Source organism: Lipophrys pholis, assembly GCF_963383615.2.
Source record: "Lipophrys pholis genome assembly, chromosome: 15".
NCBI lineage: Eukaryota > Metazoa > Chordata > Actinopteri > Blenniiformes > Blenniidae > Lipophrys > Lipophrys pholis.
The window spans coordinates 11,756,245-11,781,019 of NC_137642.1; the positions used below are offsets into that span (position 1 = coordinate 11,756,245).

Sequence of the window (24,775 nt, forward strand, 5' to 3'; positions counted from 1 at the left end):
GCTGCAGTGTAATAAAACATGAAGGCTTCCACAGTGAAACCTATATTTCTATTCACTCGTTCATTTTTAGAGCATTTTTATTTTGCCTGTAAAGGTACAGGTGACATGCAAACTCATAAAAACAGGCTGTAATGCAGAATATTCTGCCTTAATAAGATCTTTAATGTCACACTGGGTCATAAAATAGTTCCTCTTTTTCTGGAACTGCAGGTATTTTAGTGAATCAACAGCAGAGAGCATGAGAGATCACGATAAATTAGAATATATTGACAATCTAGTGGTGAGATACATTATTCACAGACATTATTATATTTCAATGTGGCAGAATTTTGGATTTCATTTCCCACTTTGTATTATAATCCACACATCCCACCTAAAGTGAACTGACTATAAGCAATAAATATGTGTATGCAAAGCAGTGGTTCGATGTGGATATGAGCAAAAAGTATGAACACAACTGGTGCAATCATGTTTCAAGACCCTCACATAAAAATGGACATGGTTATGCCGCTATTAGACCTGCCACTTTTGACTGGCAGGTTTTTCTTTGCAACTGAAGGCTTTGTCTAAATCAATCCATACACTCCACTCACAAATTAGGTCATTCAGGTGTTTCTGAGGCTCGTCTTTCATGCATGACTCAGGCAGGTGGCGGTCCATTGTGACGCCAGGTGAAAGGCCTGGATTGTGTTTCCACTCTGTGTGAGGAGACAAAGCGTAACGGACAGGACTCGAACTACCTCAAATATCAAAGCCCACCTTCAAAAACTTTCTTCGGATGAGATTCTAGAAACTTGAAGTCAAGTTATACGTTTTAGATTTCCTTTTGCGCTGATTCAATACTCAAATTTAAGTTTGCATGTGATTGCTTTATTGAGTGAATTCATGGACAGTGTACAGGGGATTTAAAACACACGAGTTTGGAATCCACTGTTTTTTATTTATTTATTTATTTATTTATCTATTTATCTATTTATTTATTTATTTATTTATTTATTTATTTATTTATTTATTTATTTATTTATTTATTTACTATCTAGATGTCATGTAATTTAATTTAATTTATTTAGCTTTTTACGTTTCGTTTCATTCACATTAGAATAATTACGGAATTAAAAACACAGGAATAGTATGCTTGGAAGAGAAACAGGGCCCCTGACCCGACACAGAAACATTGCACAATTGCATGTAAAAAAATGTTTTAAATCTCATTCGATTATTTTATGTTATATTAATTAATAATGAACAAATTCATCACGTAGAACATTTGGAGTTTTCTTCAATAGTCCACTGGCTTCCCCTGGTTGTTGCTGATACAACGTGCAAAAATGACATCATCGGCGGTCGCAGCCCCCCCTGGTGGGGCCCCCCTGCCCTATCCTTCCTCTCCTCTCCTCTCCTCTCCTCGGTCCTCAACCTTCCTGTTGTGGATCAGTAGTCGAGCCCCAGCCGGAGCAGGAGACCGGGCTCTCCCGGTGACGGCAGCGAGCACACCCCGCCCGAGGAGCGTCAGCGGCGGAGAGCGAAGCTGCGGCGCGTCTCGAGAGCAGCTCTGGTAAAGAAGCCAAACAGCCAGCAAAGGAGGAAGAGTTCATTCCTGGCGTGTTGGTGTTTTCAGAAAAGTTGTTCTGCGCGCAGACAGGACAACGCAGGAGACGTTTATTGTTGGAGGAAATAACCGCTGTTAAGACATCTTCTTATGAGGTGAGTCAATCAACTTTTTAAGGCTTTGATGCCAAAATATTAAAGTTAGATTAAAGAATCTGATATTTCTGAACGTATCTCGTGATTCTTTTCTACGTTTTGTCCAAAGAAAATCAGACTATCCGCTTTGTTTTCTTGGAAAATACTCATTATCATCCTAAACCGTGTGTATTTTGTGTATTTTTTATTTTTTTTTAAAGGTTCTTTTTGTGCGTAGTCGTGTTATTGGCAGCTGTGCTAAAGGGCACAGGTCAGTCAGACCACATTAACTGATTATCGACAGTTTGATTGGTCTGAGTAAATGAAGTACCTCAGGTTAATCTGTGGTAGATTCGTTTAAACTTTAAAGGACTTACTTTTTTTTTAACCCCCCCACACTTTGTTTAGTTTTTCATGCTCTCGATTCAGTTGCTTTTCCTCAAGCTCTGCTCTGTGTTGCACGCGCGTGCGCGTGTGCGTGGATGAAGGGAAACTGGAGAATAAGCGGTGCTCTGTTATCTCCATCCAGCTGTTCCAGTGCGCCTCCCGCAACTGGCACACTCACACAACAGCTCCAGCACTTTTCTTGCCCGGATCTTCCGTGTTTCGTAGATATTTACACCCGGGGTTGTTTGTTTGTTTGTTTGTTTGTTTGTTTGTTTGTTTGTTTGTTTGTTTGTGAAAGACAGAAGGGAGACCATGAGGAGAAGATGGTGAAAAGGAAAGGTCACCCACCAAGAAAGCCTGAGAGACCTCAGGGTCATTTGTTTTTACACTCCCAAGGACTCCTTTAATTTATGGATTGGTTTTGAGTTGAATTGGAAACACCCAGGGTCTGATTGGACCATAAATAATCCCCTCAGGAGCAGATATAAACACTGCATGCCCGGGATTCACTCCATCTCTTTCTCATCTCATGTGAACTCCTTCGCTGCAGATGATTGATGGGCGGGATGTGGTGTTGTCACAAGCTATAAGACTTTTGCTGGATGCGAAACGTTAGGATGCCTGCACGTGAGAGTGTGCAGCTTGCCTTTGTGATTTTGTAAAAAAAAAAAAAAAAATGGGTGCACATGATCTATTCCCTCCTGCACACTAGCTGTTCTACAGCTACCACCATGCAAACTTTACTCTTTAGCAACATGAAACCCGACTGCAGGAGAGACCCTACATCATCCTGCCCTGACGCCACAGCCCACCACAGGCAGGAGGGAGGGGGAGAGATGGTGGGAGGTGATAGCCAATCTGTCAAGATTGGAGCAGCTGAAGAAGGGGAAACAGGCCAGGTGGGGGGGTGGGGAGGGGGGGCTTGATACTCAGGGGTAATTTTATCACATGGCTACTTCACAACACAGAAAGCCCAATGGGGGGACATGAGAACATGAATAAAGCTGCGATCATTGTGCTTTTAGACAGATGTAGCCAGACAACATCTTTATTTCTTCTCCTCCTGTGCAGAATTGAGCTTTTTAAGCTTAATTTACTCATCAGACGGGGCAGGAAGAAACGCATACATGTGCACACCGGGACTCATCTGTGTACTCAAGAGGACTCTTGCATAACAAGTCAAGGAAAATCCCTTGTGGAGAAGCGAATATGATGTACCAAGTAAAAATAAAAATTATTTAAAAAGGGGGGGGCAGCTGATGCACACCTGTGATGCTCCATTAGCAAAATGCTTCTCGGGCCATCTGGGAATGAAATGATGACACAACAACACATTGCCATTTCATTTGCTGCAGTGTTGAAGATGGTGAGAGTTGGATGTGATTATAAGCATGCATGCAACATGGCAGCATATTTGATCGGCTATCGTCCATCATAATGTAGCACAGACCACAAAAGACTCATACAATCAGCGTTTTCACATTGGAGTTAAGTTCCGTCTGTGAATTCCTTAGAGAGAATCAAGCATGTATAGAGGCTCAACGAAAACATTTCCTTGACTTTGTCTCTTGCACCCCCCCTCCACCCTCAAACCTAATTCATGTCTTGCATTACACAGTGGTGAAACAGGCAGCTTTGTTAGATCTTATGATGTAGTTCAGGATCTGACATGCAGGTTTCTTCTTGTTTTTCAGATGTTTTTTTTTGTGGGAGTTATGTTTGCTGTAAGATTCCGATTGTCTAACAGCGGGTTGCACCATTGAGATTTCTGTTTTGAGTTTCTTACCGTCAGCCCATTAAAACAGGACAAGAGCGAGAGCACAGCAGGGGAGAGACAAGCTGTCAGTCACACACACACACACACACACACACACACACACACACACACACACACACACACACACACACACACACACACACACACACACACACACACACACACACACACACACACACACACACACACACACACACACACAAAGACTGCCCTTGTATGTGAAAGTGTAATTAGTAGCAGCCTGGGTTCGAAGTGACCTTTCCTTTTCTGCTTTCAAAGGTCTGCCGAGGACTGTAAATGTATCACCGTCAGTAATGGCTTTGCATTTACAGTATGTTCATTCAGGCTTTATTTTCAAAGTCAAATCCCAAGATATTACACATCAGGTTAATTATTCACATTCCTGCTCTCAGATCCAGCTTTTTTCTTTCTTTTTTTTTATTTTTGAAGTCGTCTGCTTGTAATGCCGCTGTCATCACACATGCAACCAGGCAAACACGGCTTAAAGTCAACAGTGACGCAAGTTCACTTTAAATGAAGCGTTCACACGTGGTTAATTTCTAAATGCACTGCATCGACTTGCATTCCAGTGATTTCACTGCAACCAGAAACAAACAACACAACATGAACTGCACTTCTAGTGAAAAAACACCAAGGGGTGAAAGAGGAGAGGATTTTGTCCTTCTTGTGTCTGCTATTGATTATTTCCAGTCATCGATCATCTCTGTCCTGCAAGTTCTTTTCTTGTAAAAAACGATATCCACAGTGAAGAAACAACTGTTACTGTTGATATGTTACACGTTTGCAGATTGGCACCGTTTCCGAACTACGTACCCAAGTTTTATAAAAATGTTTGATTTGAAAAAATGTCAAAGGAGAAATAGTTGTTTTTTTTAAAGCTCATTTGGTCTTATTTGGTATTCAAGCATTAGAATTGCAGCACGTCTTCATGTTCCGCTTTCTGATTTTCTTTGATGGTTCACATAATGAGCTGCATTTATACTTTTCCTGTCTACTGAAGCATCTTTCTTGCTATGGGCTTAACCTCTGCACCAATGTGCAGCCCCTTAGTTCCAACCAGATAGATATAAGTTTAAAAAAAAAAGCCAAATTAACGCAAACATGATTTCATGTGACTATTGAAGATCAAAGAGCATTGGTGGGCTTTTCCAAAGTTAACTATTTTAATTAGATTTTTTTTTGTCAAGATGAATGGACTCTTACAGCAGCACTGCACTGTGAAATCAACCATCTGTAATCAACCATCAACAAGTTGCTCCGAATGAGAAAACCATGTGATGACTGTGTCCTTAAAGTCTGTCGGCGGAAACCTCAACCTCATGTTGCTCCGTTATAAGCCCTCTCTGTCCACATTTTGTTTTACAGCACTAATTTGAACTAGAGCCTTATAAAGCAAATTCGTTGAAAGCTTCTTTGCATTTCAGATTCTTAATTGTAGGACTACTGATCGCTCTATTACCTGACTCAAATCCTCAAATCTCATAGACACTCGGCTGCTTGTATTCCAGGTCATTCAGACTCTTGTAACTATGCAGACTGTATAATCATGAAGAGCACAACATTTTATTCGATGAATGATTACAGCAGGAAACCATAATTTGGTTGCAAATTGTAATTATCTATTCATTGCAATCAGACTACAATATTGTAATTTCAGGAATGGAGAAGGCTTATTGTATAAAAACTGACGCCAGAACACTTTTCTTCTTTTATAACAAACCAAATTACCAACATTTGTCATGTCGTGAATATGCGCAGGCAGCTTATCCATCAAACTGCAGGAGGTCAGGTCTGCCGGGCGACGTGAACAGGTGCTGTACTCTAAAATGCTGCAGGAGGTTTTGTTTTGTTTTGTTTTTTCTAAATGAAGGGCAAAGTAAAGACTAATTTACAAGATTCGAAAACATAACTGTAACTCGATATTGATCTTTTTTGTTTTTGCAAAGCAAGAAAAAGCAACATAACTGTTTCATGATTTAACACAGAAAGCTGGTTTTGTCTCTCAAAGAAGTGTTTTCTTCTCTTGAAGGTGAACACTACAGCGCTGATGTGGAGTAAAGTTCAGAGTCGTGTCTTGGCTCCTGCCATCCTGAAAAGAAAAAAAAAGCCCAAAAGGTTGAGTTAACAGAATATTTTATGTCATTGAGAAATGAGGGGAAAGTGTTCTGTTGTGCAATGTCAGTCCAAATGAAAGACAACAAGAAGGGTTAAGACGTTGTTGTGGTGAAATGGTGCCCTGACTGTGATAAAAAAAATTGCTTTGCAATAGCAACACGCAAACAAGCAAACAGATGTGTTTATGTGTATTTAAGTGTAAAAACACTTTTGACTCAATTGGAAACAGGCGATCCATCTGTGATCTATATGCACTCACTAAGGACCTGTTTTGGACCGAAATTACACTACTGGCACTTCAGTTGATGAAGGCAGCAATTTAAAATGGCTAAGTAAATGAAGCTTTTGTCTTTTATGAGATAAATTTGCCCTTGTTGTTCTTGCTATGCTCTTTGACCATCAATCAGTTTCCAAGAGGAGTTTGGAAAGCATTGGCCATGGATGTGATATGGATTTAGCATCAGCAAATCAACTTCATGTTCAAAACTTTCCTTTTTAATGTGTGGCCATTATTTAGGGTTTGATGACAAAAGCTCTTCTGTAAGAATGAATACCAATTAAACTAAACGACAGCCGATACGCTCCAATGAACATTTTGGTCTTCACAATTGACCTGGACTGAAAAAAAAAAACACAAACATGGTTTATCAACCTACAATCAGATCCAAAAACCTTTGCAATTGCTTTTGTTTGGGAGGAAATTCAAAATATACCTCTAGTGAGAGCATCCATGTTTTACTTGCTTTTTTTGTCAAACCTTTAAAGAGTCTACTCAGAGACGGAGGTCCTGCAAAGTGGATGAGTAAAGGAACCCTCCTCAGAAACACTAAGGAGCTAGAAGTGCTCACCAAGGCGCCTGTGGTGTCTATTTCTCACTGGCTTCGCAGACTGGGACGGACCATTCCTGATGTGGGAATATGTCATCATGAAGCACCCGTCGGCCTCGGCCTGTCATTACCCCCCTTTGATTTTTACAGACAAACAGCCAAAAGCGGCCATTAAATGTCCCATGAACGTACATGCTGCCTGGCTATTATCATGCTGTTGAAGAATGTTTCTTTGGCATCAAAGAGGCCTCACCAATGTGTTTTTCTTCTGCGTAAGTAGATTCCACTGCAATTAAACGGCTGTTGTAATCTGAAAGCCAAGATGTCAGGCGGAGATGGGCTCTGAAAGCCCCCATAGTCCCTAAGAAGAGACGGAATCAATGCTGAGTGGAGTAAGTCTGGGTATAATGGACATTAGCCGGCTGAGCTTTGGCACGAATCGCATTAGAACCAGGAGTGCTGAAGTTTGCCAAGTGCTCCAAGCATCCATTAGTAGGCCAATCAAACTGTTTACCCAACACTCATGTAGTTGTTCACGGTGTCCTAACGATACTGTGCAGGAGCTTCTTGTCCTTGCTGAAACTGCATTTTTGATTCCTCGTTGTGTGACCGTACAACAACACTGTGTCTCTGTGCATGTAGATGTAGTGAACATCTGCATTAATGTCCAGTGTGGAACGTGTGAGAGCCATCGTTTCTCATCCATGGGAGCACAGCTCTGCCTTTCTTCTTGTTTTCTCTTTCTCCTCGTGAAAAGAAGGTAAAGTGGCCTCATATGTCACAAGACGTCGGTTCACTGCAGTCAGGAGGGTGATGTATGAGGACAGAAATGGCCAGTGCTGAAACAGCAGACCACACACACACACACACACACACACTGGTACACACAAACACAAGATTGATGGATGGCACAAGTATTAGGTCCCAAACTGAGCCGCGTTGCCTGGCGGCGGCAGATGAGCAATTTTAGGAGGATGGGAGGCGATGACCTGCAAGTGCAACAATTAGATGTTTTTAATGCTGGCAATCTCGTCTGTTTGACAAAATCAATGCTTTTAAATTGTTATGTGAAGAGACTTTCTTTTTTTTTTTTCCTTCCTGCTTGGAAACCAGAGAAGAAATCCACTGCCAGGGTGGAGTTTTTAGCGTGACTAACAAAGCCCCTCTTCCTTACACGTTGCGAGGCCTAAATTGATTAAGCTGTTGGTTGATTTGTCTCTATTGGAAATCTGATTTGTGCCAGCAAGTGAAACAAAACATGAATTATTGATTTGGTATAAAAGCTCATCCAGGCTGCTGCTGCTCTGGCCCAGTGCTAATCTCAGTATAATTTTGTCTTCACAAACACTGCAACTTTTTTTTGTTTGTTGTCAACTCAACTTTGCCAGACGCTTGGTCAAATTGAATCAGTGAGTTTGTAAGTTTGTTACTGTGGGACACCTCTGAGCTAATAACATAAGCAAAGATCTGATGTTTGGACACGTGTTTGATTTATAGATTAGATTTCCTACACCCTCTTGGCCAGCGTCTTGCTTCGATGTGTAAGCGTTTGTGTGTGAGCCTTGTCGTCTTTGTAGAGACTCAAAGTAAATCTTCATAAGGAAAATTGATTTAAAAAAAAAAAAAGGTGAGTGAAAGAAGACATGTTTGAAGGTTAGACTGAAGTCATGGTTAGGAAGTCTGTACTATGTTGTGGCTACCAAAATCTATTCACATGCTCATATTATGAGGCTGATCATTCAATTGAAGGCCAAAACGAAGTGTTTTGAGGTAAACACATGTTTTTAAGCATTGACCGAGGTTACAGTCAGGGTTAGGCCCTTTAGTGATGGTTAAAGTTATTGCAGAAACACTGAAAATACTTGTTAGTCAATACAATGTCTTTGGAAGGAACGCATACACATGCCTTCCGCGCATGTGTGTGTTTCTCGGTGGAGCGAAGCCAGTTCGGAGGATGGATCTGCCAGATGACCCTTCTGCAGACTGCACTCGATCCCCCCGCCTCCTTCCTGCATCAGCTGACTAGTTAGGGTGAACTGTGTCTTGTGAAAGCCGAGGGGAGGCCACGGTGGGGGGTTGGGGGAGTATTAACTATGAGAAGGATGTTTAGATCGTTATTACTTCAGTGCGTCTCTGCATACTGCATCTCTCTGGTGTAACCTTGGGATCCCTCCCTTCTCTTTCAATTGGTTACAGATGTCTCCTTTCACATCATCCATGCCTCCATGTCTCGCTTTTTTTTTTTTCCTCACTCACACGTGTTTGGCCCTGATGTTCCCAGAATTCTTCCTGGAACTCCTGGGATGCTGTCCCAAGTAACTTTGCTCCCATCACCCACTCACCCGAGCCAGCCCTCGTCCCTCATTCCACAAAGCTGTCCGACCACTAGCGCGCTGCCAGGACTCAGCTGGCCTGGGAGCCGTCATGCGTGCTTATGAAATACTTGGCAAATTTTATACTTGCTTGCAGTTTACAGAGTGATGCTGTTGGTTCATTTGAGCTTGGTTACAGCTCAGGCTTAGGCTCAGCTGGCAGGGCCCGAAACCTGGAGGTGTTGTCTGCTTTTTGTGTGTCATGGAGTCTTTGTTTGCTTTGTATTATCCTGCAGAGAATTGGTTATGGAGGATTTTGTCCGTCTGCCCAAAGAGATTTTCTTGGAAATGGAGACAAAGTACAGATAAGAAGAAAGTGGACAAGGTTTGTATCATGGCTGATCGGCTGGAAAGTAAAAAATAAACTTTGTGTATGTGTGTTTGTACGTCCAGCTGAATGTTAAGTATACTGTATTAAATGAGTCCAGTCTCTTTCACACACACAGACACGCGTCCTCAAGCCGCCCTCTGCGATTTGACATTGAAAGGATGCATTGTCCAAAAAAGCCTTTGATATTCATATTTTTATTATTAACAGGCTGGATTAGTGTGACGCTCACACTGTTTGGAGTCTCTGTGCCTCCACCCCTCCATCCCCTCACTGGGCTCAGACAGACAGAAGTAGGTCAAAGTTTAGTGGAGCGTCCCGTCTGAGCTTAGAGGACTGGAAAGGTGGAGGAGGGTTAAAGGGTGCTGTTAAAAATCTAAACACGATCGTGTTTACCTAAGTTTCAACAGGACTAGTTGGCATATAATCTGGTTTACAAGTTGTCACAAATACTTGATAAAACAGATTTTAACTGGTGTACAAATCATGCATTACACAAGGAGTGAGGGCTGTCACAGTTAATTATCATTAATCTGTGTTGCTGTTATTTGGCATGTTTGATCCAATTTTGGTTATTTTGTCTCTAATCAGAACTATTATGTGTGCCATTGTTGTCACTTCTGTCCTCTGACAGCATTTCTGTGCTTCAAAGTTTTTCACTTTGTGTCTGATATGGTTCACTGTACATCTTCCCATGATCAGTTCATCTCTTAATAGGTCACGTTGCACCTCTTTGTGCCATTTTGTCTTTTTTTGTGAGTTGTGGCTCAATATATGTCTGATTTGGGTCTGAATTTATTTATTTATTTGTAAAATGTGTAACATATACAGTAGCATGCGTCTGTTTGAACCCCCACAAATGTTGTTAAGTTAATAATAGATCTATGATAACTCATTATATATTTATTGTCTTTTTAAAATGTTTTATTGCTTTCATTGTTGTAATTTTTAGAGTACCTCAAAACCCCAGCACATCATGACTTTAGAAGTCTTCAGGTTTGATGTGTCACGTTGCAGCTCTGATGCAGTGTCAGTTCATCTCATGGTGCCTTACAAGGACCTTAAGTAATATAAACACTGCTGTCTGATTTGATTGAACTTGTCCGATTGAAATTTCAATTAAACCTGAGGAGTTGGTGTAACCCTATTTATGGACTGATCAGTGTTCAAATAAAAGGCATGTTGGATTACTGCTCATTACCAGATCAGTTTTGCAAATGTCTGTGACGTAATTCACCATGTGATGTTTCACATGCAGTTACAAAAAAAAAGAAGAAAAAAAAGGTGATTGCAAATTACTACAGGTTGAACTCGCAGGATTCCAAGTGAAGCTGGATGTGGGATCATGTCAGAAATGGTAAATGTCACAGTGCACAGTGAAAGGCATTATGCGATTGATCGACTGACTGAATCAGATAATATTCTGCCAACATATAAACCCACACATCATTGCGATTAGCTCATTCAGTACAGATTGGACAATCTGATCTCTCAGTCGGAAATATTTCAATTAGATTGAAAAAGAGAGTGACCTTGTAAAACTAGTTCCTGACTGTGGTTAAAGGATGAAAGAAGTTTGTCTCTCAACGATAAAGTTCAACCAAATGAAGTGGCCGAGTGATGAAATCAAGGCGCAGAGCAAAAACAATTGAACTTAACGCAAAGATAATCAGTTCAGACCAACGTCAGGAATATCAGTTAATGTAACAGCTCAAGTATATTTTTATTTAGTTTGTCCGAAAATACGTAGATCTGGCACAGATCATGTATACTGCAATGATCTGAACTCTCATTATTTATTGATTTTATCATATACTGAATTTGGTGGAACACACCTGGGTTTTTTGAGATTTCATATGTTGTGTGTTTTTACTTACTTTGTCTTGTTGTGACCAGCATGTCACTTACTTTGCAGTGTTTAGCTGTGTCAGTGTCCAGATTCTCTTTTGTTATAGTCTATCCATCCACTTTTGGAGAGGAGCGACTGAGTGGAGAAGAGTAGATGGGCAGTTCATAGCACCAGTTGCATCAAAACAGTTTGAGTTTTGTTTTGTTTTTTTGGACTCAGCGCAGGCTCATGTTCGTTGAATGCTTTTATCCAAAGTGATGTACATCTGAGAGGTAACGCAACATGTTTGACTGTGTTCCTGATGACCTCGGGATTAGACACACAGACAGAGCACAGCTGCTCTGCTGAAGTTGTTTCTCACGATATGTTTTCTGTTTGCGAGGTCTGCCAACTCATCCCTGCTTATTGCTGGTCAACTTCACTGGTTACATCATCCCAACAGCCAGTCCGTCTCTCAGAACGATGCCGTTTAGTCATGCAATGTATTACTATCACTCAAATCAATGTGCTTCTGCTGCGTACCTTTTTGAGACTGTGCACGAGTGCTCAGGTGGTTTGAACTACACACCAGGGTGAAATAAAGTGATTTCAGGCTCAGTATCAATAAAGTAGCTGAATATTTCAGTTTCTCCGTGGGGCGGGGGAGTTTGTGTGCTTTAATGTTCATAATAAGGTCACGTCTCCTGTCACGGTTGCCCATACCTTTGCAGATTAGGCTCAGTCTGTGTGACTGAGTCCAGGAAAGTCAGACTGACTGTGGGTCACATGAAAAGAGGAGCTGGAAAAAGTAATAAGGAGAGTTTCAGGCATTTGATTTGTGTCTGTATTGAAACACATAACTCTGTCATCTGATACTGAAAAAAGATCAGGAGTATTTATAGTTTTTTGTCGAGGGGAATTTGTCTCCTTCCTCCTGTTTCCTGTGACTGTCCTGGTCAGCCAGTGTTGCATAAGAGAGCTTTTTGAAAATCAGATGGTGTCGCTGATATGAGGGTGAGGTAAAGGAGGAGAAAGGATGCAGGTTTTTTTTTTAGAAGCATTTTTAAATTATATCGTAAATTATTTAATACCTCAACTCCTGCATCTCCAAACTTCCACTCAGTGTCGGCGCACTGGGATTTGTGATGAGTTCAACATGTAGCTGTAGTCTGCTGTCAAAGATCAAGCGGTTAGATTACAGTGGAGACGGAGAGGTTTGGACGGGTAGCGGTGGCAGATGCGGGGATGAATGGATGAAATGAGGCCAGTGTCATCCTGTCGCATTTTCAATGCAGGGTTGGGAGGGGATTAGTCTCACTTACATAACTTCATCTCACCCATCTCCCCCTCCCCTAACTAGCCTATCTCCCCTTCTCCGCACTCTATTTTGAGATCACAAGATTGATATTGGCCTATTTGTTCTTCCAGTGGTTTGTATTTGTATTTTGCAAAATATTTCAGATGACAGAAAGAGATGGGGCTGTCGAGGCCAGGATGAGGAGAGGCGATGGAGAGCAATGCCAAACATCAAGAATGAGGTTGAAACAGAAGTGTATCTTTGTTATCTGCAGTTGTAATGAAACTCTGCAGATAAAGGAAGAGAGAGAACATGAGGGGAGACCAGGGGATGGGGGAGTGTTGGGGGGTGGATGAGATAATCTATTTATAGTTCATCCCTGCTGTTGGGTTAGACCGCCTGGCCCAGTGCAGCACAGCTCAGCATCCATGTCAGTCCACATGTCAGCCTCCATTAGGTCCTATACACTTACACGCACGCACACACACTTATACATCCTGAGGGTGTAGACATGAAAATGTGGGTGTAGTGACCTTTGCCACCGAAGTGGGAGTAAAAGAAAATCACACACTAATAGATCTGACACGGTGTGTCTGTGCTCGTGCCAGTGAGGTGCTGTGAGTGTACAGTCATACAGGATCTGACACAGACACGAGTAAAATGGCACGCCATACAGTTCAGTGGCTGAAAAGACGTTTAAGACAGAAGCTGCACCTCTGAGAGCAACACCTTCATCTTTAAACGCAGACATAACTCGTTTTAGCAACGTTTTCTCGCTGACTTTACTTCTCAATCTTGGGAATGAATTAATCGCACCATCGCCTGTGTCCTTCAAGATTATTTTTTTTTGTTCTCAGATAACATTTGCATATCTGTTCACTTTACTCTTTCCGCGTGGGCTTTAAAGGGAAAGAAACGTGTGTTTGAGTTTCACACAGGCTGACTGCAGTGTTTTCAGTGTATGTGTTTGTTGTACCTGCGGCAGAGCTAAAGACTAAGATTTCAGATATGGTATATTTTATGTTATCTAGGTTGATTTGGTTCCTTGCAATTGTGCAGTAATTATTCCAAAAACCAAATGGATTTTATTTCTTAATGAACCCATTGCGTACAACATTGCATTGGGGGCATTATTAGCTGTGAGCAAAGGGATGTCAGGACTGGCCAGTGACTGTACGAGTTCCTGGATGATTCATGAAAGCATCTCTGTGTGCACAAGACCTCGTTTGTTTTTTGCCGTTTCTGCTCCATAGCCAGCCCTGCTCCAATAACACAAGTACTGTGGCTGAGGCAGAAGTCACACATTCGCACACATGAATAAACACAAGCATTCATGACATGCACATGTGCACAGGCACGTACACTGTGCATTTATTTATTCATTTATTTTCACCCCTGGCTTGTTTTCTAATGGCTTTGTGTGATGTCATTTGCTTTACAAGAAGCAAAAGGTTTTGATTATAAAAATGTATATTTTTATACAATTACAAAATTAACTAGAGTGAAAAACCAGGAGTTGTCAGGCTCTGTGTTTTTGCCCTTTGATTGACTGGTGACCTGTATCCTGCCTTCGCCCACAAGCTTGGATTGACTCCAGCTCCATGCGACCCTGCACAGGCTTAAATGGATGGATGGATGGATGGATGGATGGATGGATGGATGGAAAAACAGTGTAACAGGTCTGATGATTATAGGCCTTCATATCAACAATGGCTCTTGTTAATTCTGGATCCCAGCAGCTGAAAATATTTATTTTTCTTCATATTTGTGGTTCATGATGTTAGACTTAACGGCATTTTCACTTATTAACAGTTTCACTGATGATACGTGACACTTGACAGTCCTGTTTGATACGTATTTATAAATCCTACTTCTTAATACTAATTATTGGATGTTAAGTTCGGTCTGCAAGTTAAGTAGCAATAATCACTGTGATGAGTTTCATCCCCTTCAGTCCTTCAAATGATCCAACGATAGAGGAAACGCTGTCACAATAGGTGAAGATAAATTCCTCCCTGCTTGGGTGAGGTTAAATATTTGTTCTAGAAACTTGACAAATAAACATGGTACAATTTAGAGTTTTTTATTTGTCTCGTGAAAGGACGGAGATATCCTTCTAGACTTGTTTTTATGATTTCAGGAACTGTTATTTTTCTTGTTCTGATGTCAATACTGGACTGTTGGACAGCTGCAGAGATCCTTGGGTTGTATTTGGCCAGCGTGACGCCTGACAGCTCCCGCTCTCAATCTCTGTTCCCTGGGTTTCGGATCAGTGCATGGTTAAAGTGCAATCAGATGCTGAAGGGTGCTTCAGTGTGTTTCTGAGAAAAATGTGTCCATCTTCTGTCTGGCAGCTCACCTTCCCTGCAGGAAATCTCCATGCTCGCCGGGTTCCTACTGCTGTTAGGCTATTAGAAAGCAGGAATCTGTGCTTAGAAACGTGTTTGAAATCATGTTGGACAAGCCGAGGATGAGAATAATGAAAGAGGAGACAAAAGTGTGTGACTGAAAAGATATGATCTACTGTACGTATATCCTCCACCGTCAAATTGTCACTACAACAGTAGCAGGCTGGTGGCTGGTGTTGCTGGAAACAGACAAACGCTTTTGGCTCGGGCTGCAGCGGTGAGAAGGACAAGGAACATTTTCCTCCCGTCTTTGTTTCTCATTTGTTAATTTTGCTTGTTCCTTTGTGTGATCACCTTTGGCTGCCCCTGCCCACGCCTCACCGTTTCTCCACAGAAAACCCTCATTAGTCATTAGCTGCCTGTGGACATGCTTGCTCACGATTTTCTCTCCGGTAACATTGTCATGGTCTAGGTTGATCGTGTGCAGCTGAGGCTGAGCATCAGCTGCTGCTCCTCAGATTGGTTTCAGAGATAGACTTTATCCACTGCTGCTGCCATCCCCCAATCTGTTGTCATAGCATGTAATCTGCCTGCCGAGGATGAAAACTTGTGATCTTAAAGAAAAAGCTTCAGGGTGGAAGAGAAAAAAGTGTTTGGGCAGGAATCCATCAGTTAGCTGCTTCACGTCACAGAGAGGCGAATTCTTTACCTGATAAGGTAATTCTCTTTCAACTGTGGAAATAATAGTTTCATTTATCTTATAAAGATTAAAAACATTTTGAGTCTTTTTGTGCTGTGAATTTGCAAATCACTTCAATATTTATACTTCCACTCTTTCCACTGTTTATTGAGATTTCACATGGAAATTCAAGCGATGACATTCTGAAGTATTGATCGAGCCACTTGTTTTGAAACTTTCTGGCTTGTGACCTTTACAAAAAGTCAACCCATAGTTGTGGTTTGTGGTCACATTTGAGGTGTCTGGAAGGTGATTTCACACCAGTTAACGCTGACCAAAATAGAAATTCCATACCTTTTACATTATGCAGTTTAAAGTTCACACCTCCTTGTCCAAAAGCTGCACCAATTGCCGGAGTGTTTGCGTTTACATAAATACCAATCAAAAAAGGTAAATGGTAAAGACAATTGAGAGGTGGTAACATTGGAGACACTCAATAAAAAAAGGTGGGATTTTACAATGAAGTGTGGCTGCACAATGCATGGCTCAGTGGACAAACTGACCATCAAAGCAAATGTCTGAAATCTAAGAATTCCATTTTCGCTCCATATTATACACCTTCCTTGTTAATTACTAGAGACATATAGATAGACAACAAAACCAAATTACTAACCTATATGTAGTTAAATGACTTTCACAGAATAGATGCAGCAGCAGAATCATACTGCATGTGTGTGTTAGCTGTGACCATCTATCATTTATCTGTAGTGGATATTATCAGCTTCGGTCAGGAATCACTTGGTAGATGTGATGATTCTTTGTGCCTGGAGTTCAGGGTGTAGTGTTTACAATCAAGGGGCATTGAGTGGTGAGTGTGTTAGAATGTGTGTGGTCAAGAAACTCTCCCCATTCAAGATCCTGACTGTCTGAACATGTCAGTTTAACATTTTATGTTTATATATAGTTTTGAAAATTGTTTTTCACACTCCCTTTAAAAGTTTACAAGCTGGCTTTTACATCTATTAAGCCCTATTGTATATTTAAATGTGTCTCTCTATGACTGCTTCTCCCTTTCAAGTTGCACATGAACTCACTTCACTTCGACAACAATACACTTTTTAAACGAGAGCATCATTTAATAGTATTTTGATCGAAAGGAAGGATTGTTTAAATCTCATTCCATATTTCAAAAGCAAACCTTTCAATTCTATTGCAGCATTTTTAAATCTGGCTTTGATTATCTAATGAGGTTTTATGTATTTAGGATTGAATTACATTACTAAGGTTCAGTTTTGTGCAGAACGTATTGAAAAATGTGCAGCGCTCATATTCCTTTGACTGTCTTTAACAAAAAACAGCCTTTCCATGAGTGTCAGTTGTGTGACTGTTTGGGATGAGGCAGTTTGCATACTTCGACAGGCTGCCCTCTAGTGAAGACCGTGGGACGTACACCCAGTCTGACCTCAGCTTTTGGATCAGAAAGGAAGAGCAAACTAACACGATTTGAGTTTAATATATACAACAGACAGATCTATCAGAGCAGCTCGGGCAAACAGAGTACCCATTGTTTTTTTGTTTTTTTTCTTAACGTATAAGATGAATGGCCCTCATTACTCATGGCCATTTGTCTTCAGTTGTAAGTCTAGAGGTCAGTGATTAAACCATGTTCTCTGTAACACAGCCAACTCCTCTTTTCTCTTTCTTTTCCTCCCTCGCTCATAAGGTTTAGAGGGAGAGCTGCGTTTCGTGGCTGCTACGCTCTGCTTTTCATAGCTCTGATGTTGTCTGCCACCAAATCCCAGCTGAATAAAAGTCAGAAATTGAAGCAGCAAATCATGTTTTATGTATGTGTGCTTACACAATGAAAGCAGGCTGGAAAATGGGCCAAGCATCACACAGGGCATATTATTGCAACAAAGCAGCTTTCCACTTTCTTGGAAAAACGACAGCAGCAGCCGCCACCAAAGTGCCCGGCGCACTGAGTACAATACCAGTGTCGGGCTAATGACAGTGGAAACGGAAAGAGAGATACATAGAAATTGCATTACCTGACTGCTCTATTCCTGGGAAGTGTTTTACAGTTCCCGTTGATTCTATTCTGGTGTACAAACGGTGCCTTGACATGTGTGCTCCATTATTTATCAGGTGCGTCTGAGGATAAAGAATTCCATGATCTACTTATGATGTGAGGTCAGAAAATGTCTGCAGATTTTTCACCTTATAGAGAGATATGTTAAGTTTCCACATACATAGAGTTGGGCCTTTTTTTTTTTTTTTTTTTAAATGAATTCATCTGCAAGGTGTTGCAGCCATTGGCACCTATATGCACCTGAGCTGCGTCTCCCATGGCCAGAATCCTTATGTCTGAAAGGTGTTTTTATTCACTCAGTTCTCTCTGGTTTTACTCTGACGGAGTCACCTTGGTGCAGACTCGCCTTGTTTGTGTGACGGCTCGTGCTTTCTCCTTCATCCTCATGTACAACCCCCTCATCAGTACAAAGTGTACTGTCGTGGCAGAAATAAGGAGAGTGCGGTGGGCACCTGGAGTAACCCAATAGCTTCAACGTTAGAGGAATTGTGATTAACAAAGTGAGCCTATAGACAGTCACGCCGGCATGCTGCATAACCTTAATAACGCCCTCAGCTAAAGTTAATGCTGCGGCACCCTGTGAGAGTGAACCCCTGAATCACAGCGTCATTGCCCTGACGTTAAGTGTCGTCCCCGCGCTATGGACATATGCTGCTATTGCGGTGTAATCTAGCTGGCAGTGATCTAGAGGATTAATAATCTCTATCTAATCTGCTCCCGTTGCTTCACATCAACCCATCATGCGAGAGGAGATCTCATCTCCTGATTAGAGAGAGTGCACAGGCGTGAGGTTTGATGCATGTGTGACTGTGTTCAGGAGCTCCAAGTGCTCCAGAGATCATTACAGCATCACAGGTCAGGATTTATGACTTTGTAATGGGTTTTATGAAAATTAAAGGGCACACGGGCTCCGGCCAGCTCTACGGTGTGCATGTGCCAAACATGTGCCTTCATTTGTACGTTACAGCATCTATGTACGTTCTTTCGGCACACTGGCAGCGTTTGAGGATCACTCTCATGTGTGTTGATAAATGCAGAAAGAAAATAAAACCAAAATAAAGACACCTGCTCCTTAAAGTCATCTCATCAATTTGACCTCCAACCTGACCCCTGAACCCCTGAACCCCTTTGGGAAGCCCTTTACTCCCTCGTCCTCCCCCTTTTAGAACAAATACCTCTCTGAGCTCTCACAACTTGCGCCCTTTCTACACTTTTTGGTATTTGCACAAACAACTATGGCTCATGTGCATCAAATCAGACGTCCAATGGCAAAAACGTACTAATCATGTAATGGTAGAAATCCCAGATTCTGACGGTCACTTTATTTAATCAGCCTCGGACTAAAACCAAACAGACTTCCACATTTCATTGAAATCCATTCATGAATTGGTCAGTTTTACTGTTGACACATGGTTTGATGATTTCTTGATCTGCAGCTGAATCAAATCTATAAGAAAAGCCGAGTGGTAATAGTTGTGTTATATTTGGTTCACTGTTTAGAATGAAATGGATTATATTAATTTAGATCACAAATTTTCTGCTGCATCATGTTTTCCAACAAATAAAAATAGAATTTTATTGTTGCCATTTCTTTGTAATGTGTCATGTATTTTCCTGAATTGTGTCTGATATTTCTCAATCTTGATATTCTCACATAATTTCATAAACATTCAGAAAATAATTCCTGGTATTTAAGTGTGAAATGTAACGTTTGGCAAAAATTGCTGGTTTCTTGTGCCGCTAAACCACAACATCAGCCTTCAGATGACCCGTTTTGTCTTGAAAATATGTGACTTTCCACTCTTTTTTTTTTTCTGTCTGTCTGCTTGTGACAATAGCTACGAAAGAGTCCAGTCAGCATCAGTTTGCAGCTCTTGAAAGGAGCTCTATAGCTGGGCCTGGCAGCACTGACCCCTGCACCAGGACACAGAGGGAGAAAATCAATAGTATCGTATCGCTTATCAGATGGTAAAACGTTAACTAATTACCTCACTGGCTAACTGTGTGGAGAACGAGACAAAGAAAGAATGAGACCAAAACATTAACAAAGTACAAATGGAAAAGCAGCGGGATGATTTAAGACTTTTGGCTAAGAAAGATAAAAATCGTCCACAATGCAGAATAAAGTGAACTGAGCTGAAGAGACGAGCTCTTGTTTCCTGCTGCTGGACACCAGGGGGTGGCAGAACTGATGGAGCCAAACTTTTCAACTTAAATTGGTCAAATATTGTAGCCTTGCCGTCTGTACTGTGTAACATAAGATATTCACCTATTATTTGAAGTAAGAAAATCAGTAGGGATGTGGATAGCATGACCAAAGACATAAAGGCATTCATCAATATTGTGTTTTTGATCAACTTGTGATGCCCACTAAATCAGGAAGGTACAACTTCGTCTGATACAGGATATTGGATCGACTAGTAAAATCAATTAATCACAGGCTTCACATTTTGTTTTAAAGGGCATTTTCTTCTTTCTTTTTGTCATTTTATTATATTTATGTTTTATGTCAAGCTCCACCATGAGGTATTTGTTAGCACTCTTGTCTTTCTGTGGAGAGATCGTATGTTGTCACTGTTTGTCTGTACTTTCTACAGGTGCTCCAGTTCATTCCCACAGTTCAAGACTCTTGTCACTAGATAAGAATGAGAGTGTGTATGTTCATCTGTCTGTCTGTGTTTGAGGGATTGGCGAGCATCCAGGGTGTACCCGGCCTTTGCTAATAGTCAGGTGAGATCGGCTCCGTTGCTTAATGGGCCTAAGTTGGATAAAGCTGCATAGAAGATGGGATGAATGGATGTTTCCTGTCAAAACTCAATGTTGAAGTTGTTTCGGGGTCGCCACACTGTTTAATTTGCTTTCACTTCGCCTCTGCTTGTACAAGGATATTTTGTTCTGCGTCCGTCTGGGATGTTTGTGCTTTGCTGGCCTTGCAGTGTGTACGTCAACATCCCAGCAGTGATCGCTGAATGCCAGATGTACACAACCAAGCTTTTGCAGTTGGTTTGATACGCTGTAAATGATGCAAGTAGTGGTCAGCACAGGTTAATATTAGTGCTGTGTGTTTGTTCCTCCTCAGGCTGAAGTGCAGAGGAAGAGGTCCGGAGAGAAGTGACTTCCTGGGATGAGACCTCTCTTTCACTTTCCTGTCTCCCCCAGACCTCCAGGAGGAGCGCACCGGGCGGCACACTAAGGTAAATGGCCACAATAAACAACAACAACAACAACAAGAAACAAAAAGCCCTCTGCAGACAAAACCCACCTCTGATGGCGTTGACCTTCAGTTTTTGCTGACTCAAGCGTCCGGCACTCCTCCTCTTGTTCCTTCTCTCATTCGGGCCTCCTTCAGACTTCATTCTTTTTGCGTTCTGTCTTTTGGGATGCCAGCGTCACTGATCAGTGGAAGGACTTGGTGAAGGCTCAATTTAGAACAACCTGCTAGGGTCAATAAGCCACAAAGACATGCGCACACATTTATGGAAATAGGGGTCTTGGCCTCTTTGAAGTGTCTGCTTAGAGATTAGGTTTGGAGATGGATAGCAGTGGGAGAGGGCGACGCAGTGGGAGCAGATGAGAGGTCAGGGGGTCAGAAATTTGCGACTGAGCCCATGTTGGTCCATACGGCAGCTGGGTGTTTCACATAAGGCAGTGAAGCTCAGTGTGCACAATTTCCTCGTCAAGGTAATATCAGTCATGTAATTTTGCAACACCATTTATTTCTGTGTGTTTTTAACCGACACTCATTTACGTCAGCTCAAGGTCTGGCAGTAAAGGGGCAGTGTTTGTAAGATGTGGAGTGATAATAGTGTGTGGTCAACACAGCAGCAGCTGTCTTCCTCTCCTCTTTCCACCGTATCCATTACAGATCTGCTGTCTACTCTCAGCTCCGCATTTCCTCCAGTATGTTTTGGCCGGTCCCAAACCAGCTGTCCCCTTCCTTCATGAGCTGTAGGAAGGTCACTTCCAAAACACAAACAAGAAGGAAATGGGTTGGTGGTTGATGCAAGATTCAACTTCTAACTCAAAGCTGCATGAATGTGGTTCCAGACTTCCAGTGAGTGAAATATTAAGATGTGATGCAAAGCGACTTGGTTATTATGATGAAAGCACTCAGAAGTTTCAGCATGGGTGATTTTATTCTTATAGCACATTTCAGCAACACAGCAAGTCAAGGTAAACTGTTTCACAATCTGACAAATACAGAAAGGAAGCAAGGAACCAAAACAAGTGAATAATAACTTAATTATCATAAAATTTTAAGTTAAACATCAGCATGATATGTCACCGCTGTGATCTCTGCAGAGCGCTGCCGTGGCATCTTGCAGATTGTTGCTTGGATTTGAAGTCAGCACTGTGATTCCCGTTTAACTAACTCCTGATGTTGGAATAATTCTAGTCTAGATGAGTTCACAAGTCCAGATATATGACCACTAAGTCATATTTCACAGAAAAAACATTGGTAGGTTTCTGCTAAGTTCAGCTGCTAGAGAAGCGTTGTGCTCATGGACACTTCCCTCCCTCAGCCATTGAAATAGCAACGTACAATGTACACGGTTGACAACACAGTGAACACCATGGGTTGTTTTTTTTAATCTATCTATCCATCCATCCATCCATTCAGCCACAAATCAATGAGAGATAAAAACTGATCTGCTACCTTTAATTAAAAAAACTATTTCAACATCTGTCATGGTCACCAGGCTGATTGCATTTTTTCCTGAGAAGTGGTGCCACAAAACAGTAAATAAAGGGAACAGACACTTTAGTTTATCTCATGCTGGCCGCCTACACTTGCTCCCCTCTGGTGTAGTGGTTTAGTATTTTTGCCTCACAGTGAGATTATCCCTGATTCAAGCCCGGGGGGGGGGGGGGGGGCTTTCTGGGTTTTTTCCAGGTAAATTGATTTTCCTCCCACAGTCAAAAAAAACATTTATTCGAGGTTAAGTAGTGACACCAAAATTGCCCGTAGGTGTCTGTGTGAGTGTGTGTGACTTTCTGTCTCTCGGTGTTTGAGCTGTGATGGACTGATGGCTTGTTGAGCGTGTGTGCTCGGGCTTCACCTGTAGTCAGCTGGGATTGGCCCCATAACCCTGTTGAATAAAGCGATACAGAAGAAGGACGGATTTGGATCTTGAGTTATGAAAACATCACATTGAGTTTGATTTTTCAATGGCAAAAAAAAAGCAATTTGATGTTAATTATTATTTTGTTAATGACTGAAGTGATTTAGATGATAAATATACCTTCTGCAAATTTCATTTTTATCCTGACCCATGCTGACTCATGAAGGTTTAGAATATATACACACACACGGCGTCGGACATAAAAATAAAATTTAAAAAAACTCAAAAGCTTTCTGGTGTTATGTTCTCAGCCAGGAGAGGTGAGCTGAGTGTGTTAATGGCAGTAAAGTGCCAAGTCAGAGAGCAGAAGTGAACTCTCTCCTCTCTCTTGTTGTACCACCGTGGGACTCAGAGGGAAGTTCCAGTAAAGAGTGAGTGCGAGGACGCACACACTCAGCATTACTCAGTCCTCCTACTGGCTTTTCCATGGCAGCACACAACAATAAACCAAGAGTGATTAGTGCTGTGCACTGCACAACAGAGCAGTGTGTGATCTGTAAATGAATGAGTGCTCAAACAGTTTGCGAATAAATAATGATTCAAATGTTGTCCTGTTCAAATCATTTCTTACAGCCAAAATGCAGCATGTTATCAATCAAAGTGTAGAGAGGTCACAAGCAGACGTGACATCATCTGAACAAGCTGAAACCTTGATAAAAGCCACACAAAATAAATTACCATCTGCATCATTAGAATAAGAAATAGATTCATTGGTGGCAATAAACTCTCTAATGGCAGCCTTTGTGTAGTTTTAATATTCCTGTTTCACCTCACAAGCCTTCATCTCAATGTCACTTCAAACGCATTACTCAGAAAACAGGCTCTGGTCCTGTGAGATATGAATTTCCACTGATGTCCTCCCTTCATCTCATTACCTATCCATCTTCAGTGTGTGTGACAGCATGAGCAGTGTAGAAAGATGTAAAGAAACTTGTTATGTAATTGAACTCTTCTCAGTCAATTGGCTCCCTCCCTCCCTTGCTCTCTGTGTGTTGCTGCTGCAGCTCTCGCTGTACTTGCTCTTGTTTTGGTATTTACACACTTGGGTGTAACTGCATTGTTGTTTAGCCAAAGGGTAGATGTTGAAAACCAAAGGAGGGGGTGAGAGAGGTGTTTCTGTTACGCCTGTGGTCCATTGTGCTTCTGCACCCACCCACTGAACCGAAGTCCTCAGATGAAATTGAAAATGCAAAATGTTCATTGTGTCGCAGGATTCTGTTGATGCGTGGAGTGTGTGTGAAAATGTCACGTTAAAAAGAGAAAGGGGAGGAGTGTGTGTGTGTGTGTGTGTGTGTGTGTGTGTGTGTGTGTGTGTGTGTGTGTGTGTGTGTGTGTGTGTGTGTGTGTGTGTGTGTGTGTGTGTGTGTGTGTGTGTGTGTGTGTGTGTGTGTGTGTGTGAAAAGAGGGAAACTCGAGGCAGAGGGGCTGGCAGACAAAAAGTGGGAGAGAGGCGGGAGGAATGAGGGGAAGGAGGGGGGGGAGGCGGTGCTAAGGCAGGCAGCAGGGAAGGAAAGCTGAGAAGAGGAACAGTGGAGTGAAGTGAGAGGATAGAGGAGAAGGAGGAGGACAGGACAGGACGGAAAAATAAAGGGGGCTTCCATTTGAAAGTCCTCGTGCCAGGATATGAAGTCCCGGAGAGGTGCGCAGGCAACGGCAGGAAGCTGGAGAGGTGCAGGGAGGAGGTAGACGGCAGGAGAGTCGAGGAGAATCTGATCCAAGAGAGACCGGAGGGATTCCTTTTTTTCATTTTTTAATTCAATTTTTCAGAGGGACAAGTGGAGACAACGATGCAGGGCTCTCAATGGGGTGAGTGTGGAGGGAGGGGGAAGAGTGTGTGTTGTTGCATGTGTTTGCATAAGTGAGGCTGATATTCTCCCAACTCAAGCTTTTCTTTTAGCCTG

General features: G+C 41.9%; 1 protein-coding gene across 2 annotated transcripts in view; it reads left to right on the top strand.

Annotated features, from left to right (window-relative positions):
• The first annotated feature begins 1,417 nt into the window (after positions 1-1,417).
• The window catches only part of lzts2a (leucine zipper, putative tumor suppressor 2a), a 40,584-nt gene continuing 17,226 nt past the window's right edge, over positions 1,418-24,775 (top strand). Inside the window, exons 1-2 of one of the 2 annotated variants that reach the window (XM_080481345.1) lie at positions 1,418-1,704; positions 20,831-20,945. The gene's annotated coding sequence lies outside the window, so the exon portion shown is untranslated. Of the gene's footprint in view, positions 1,705-20,830; positions 20,946-24,369; positions 24,681-24,775 lie in introns of those variants that run through there. The other variant, XM_080481346.1, reaches the window with a different exon arrangement.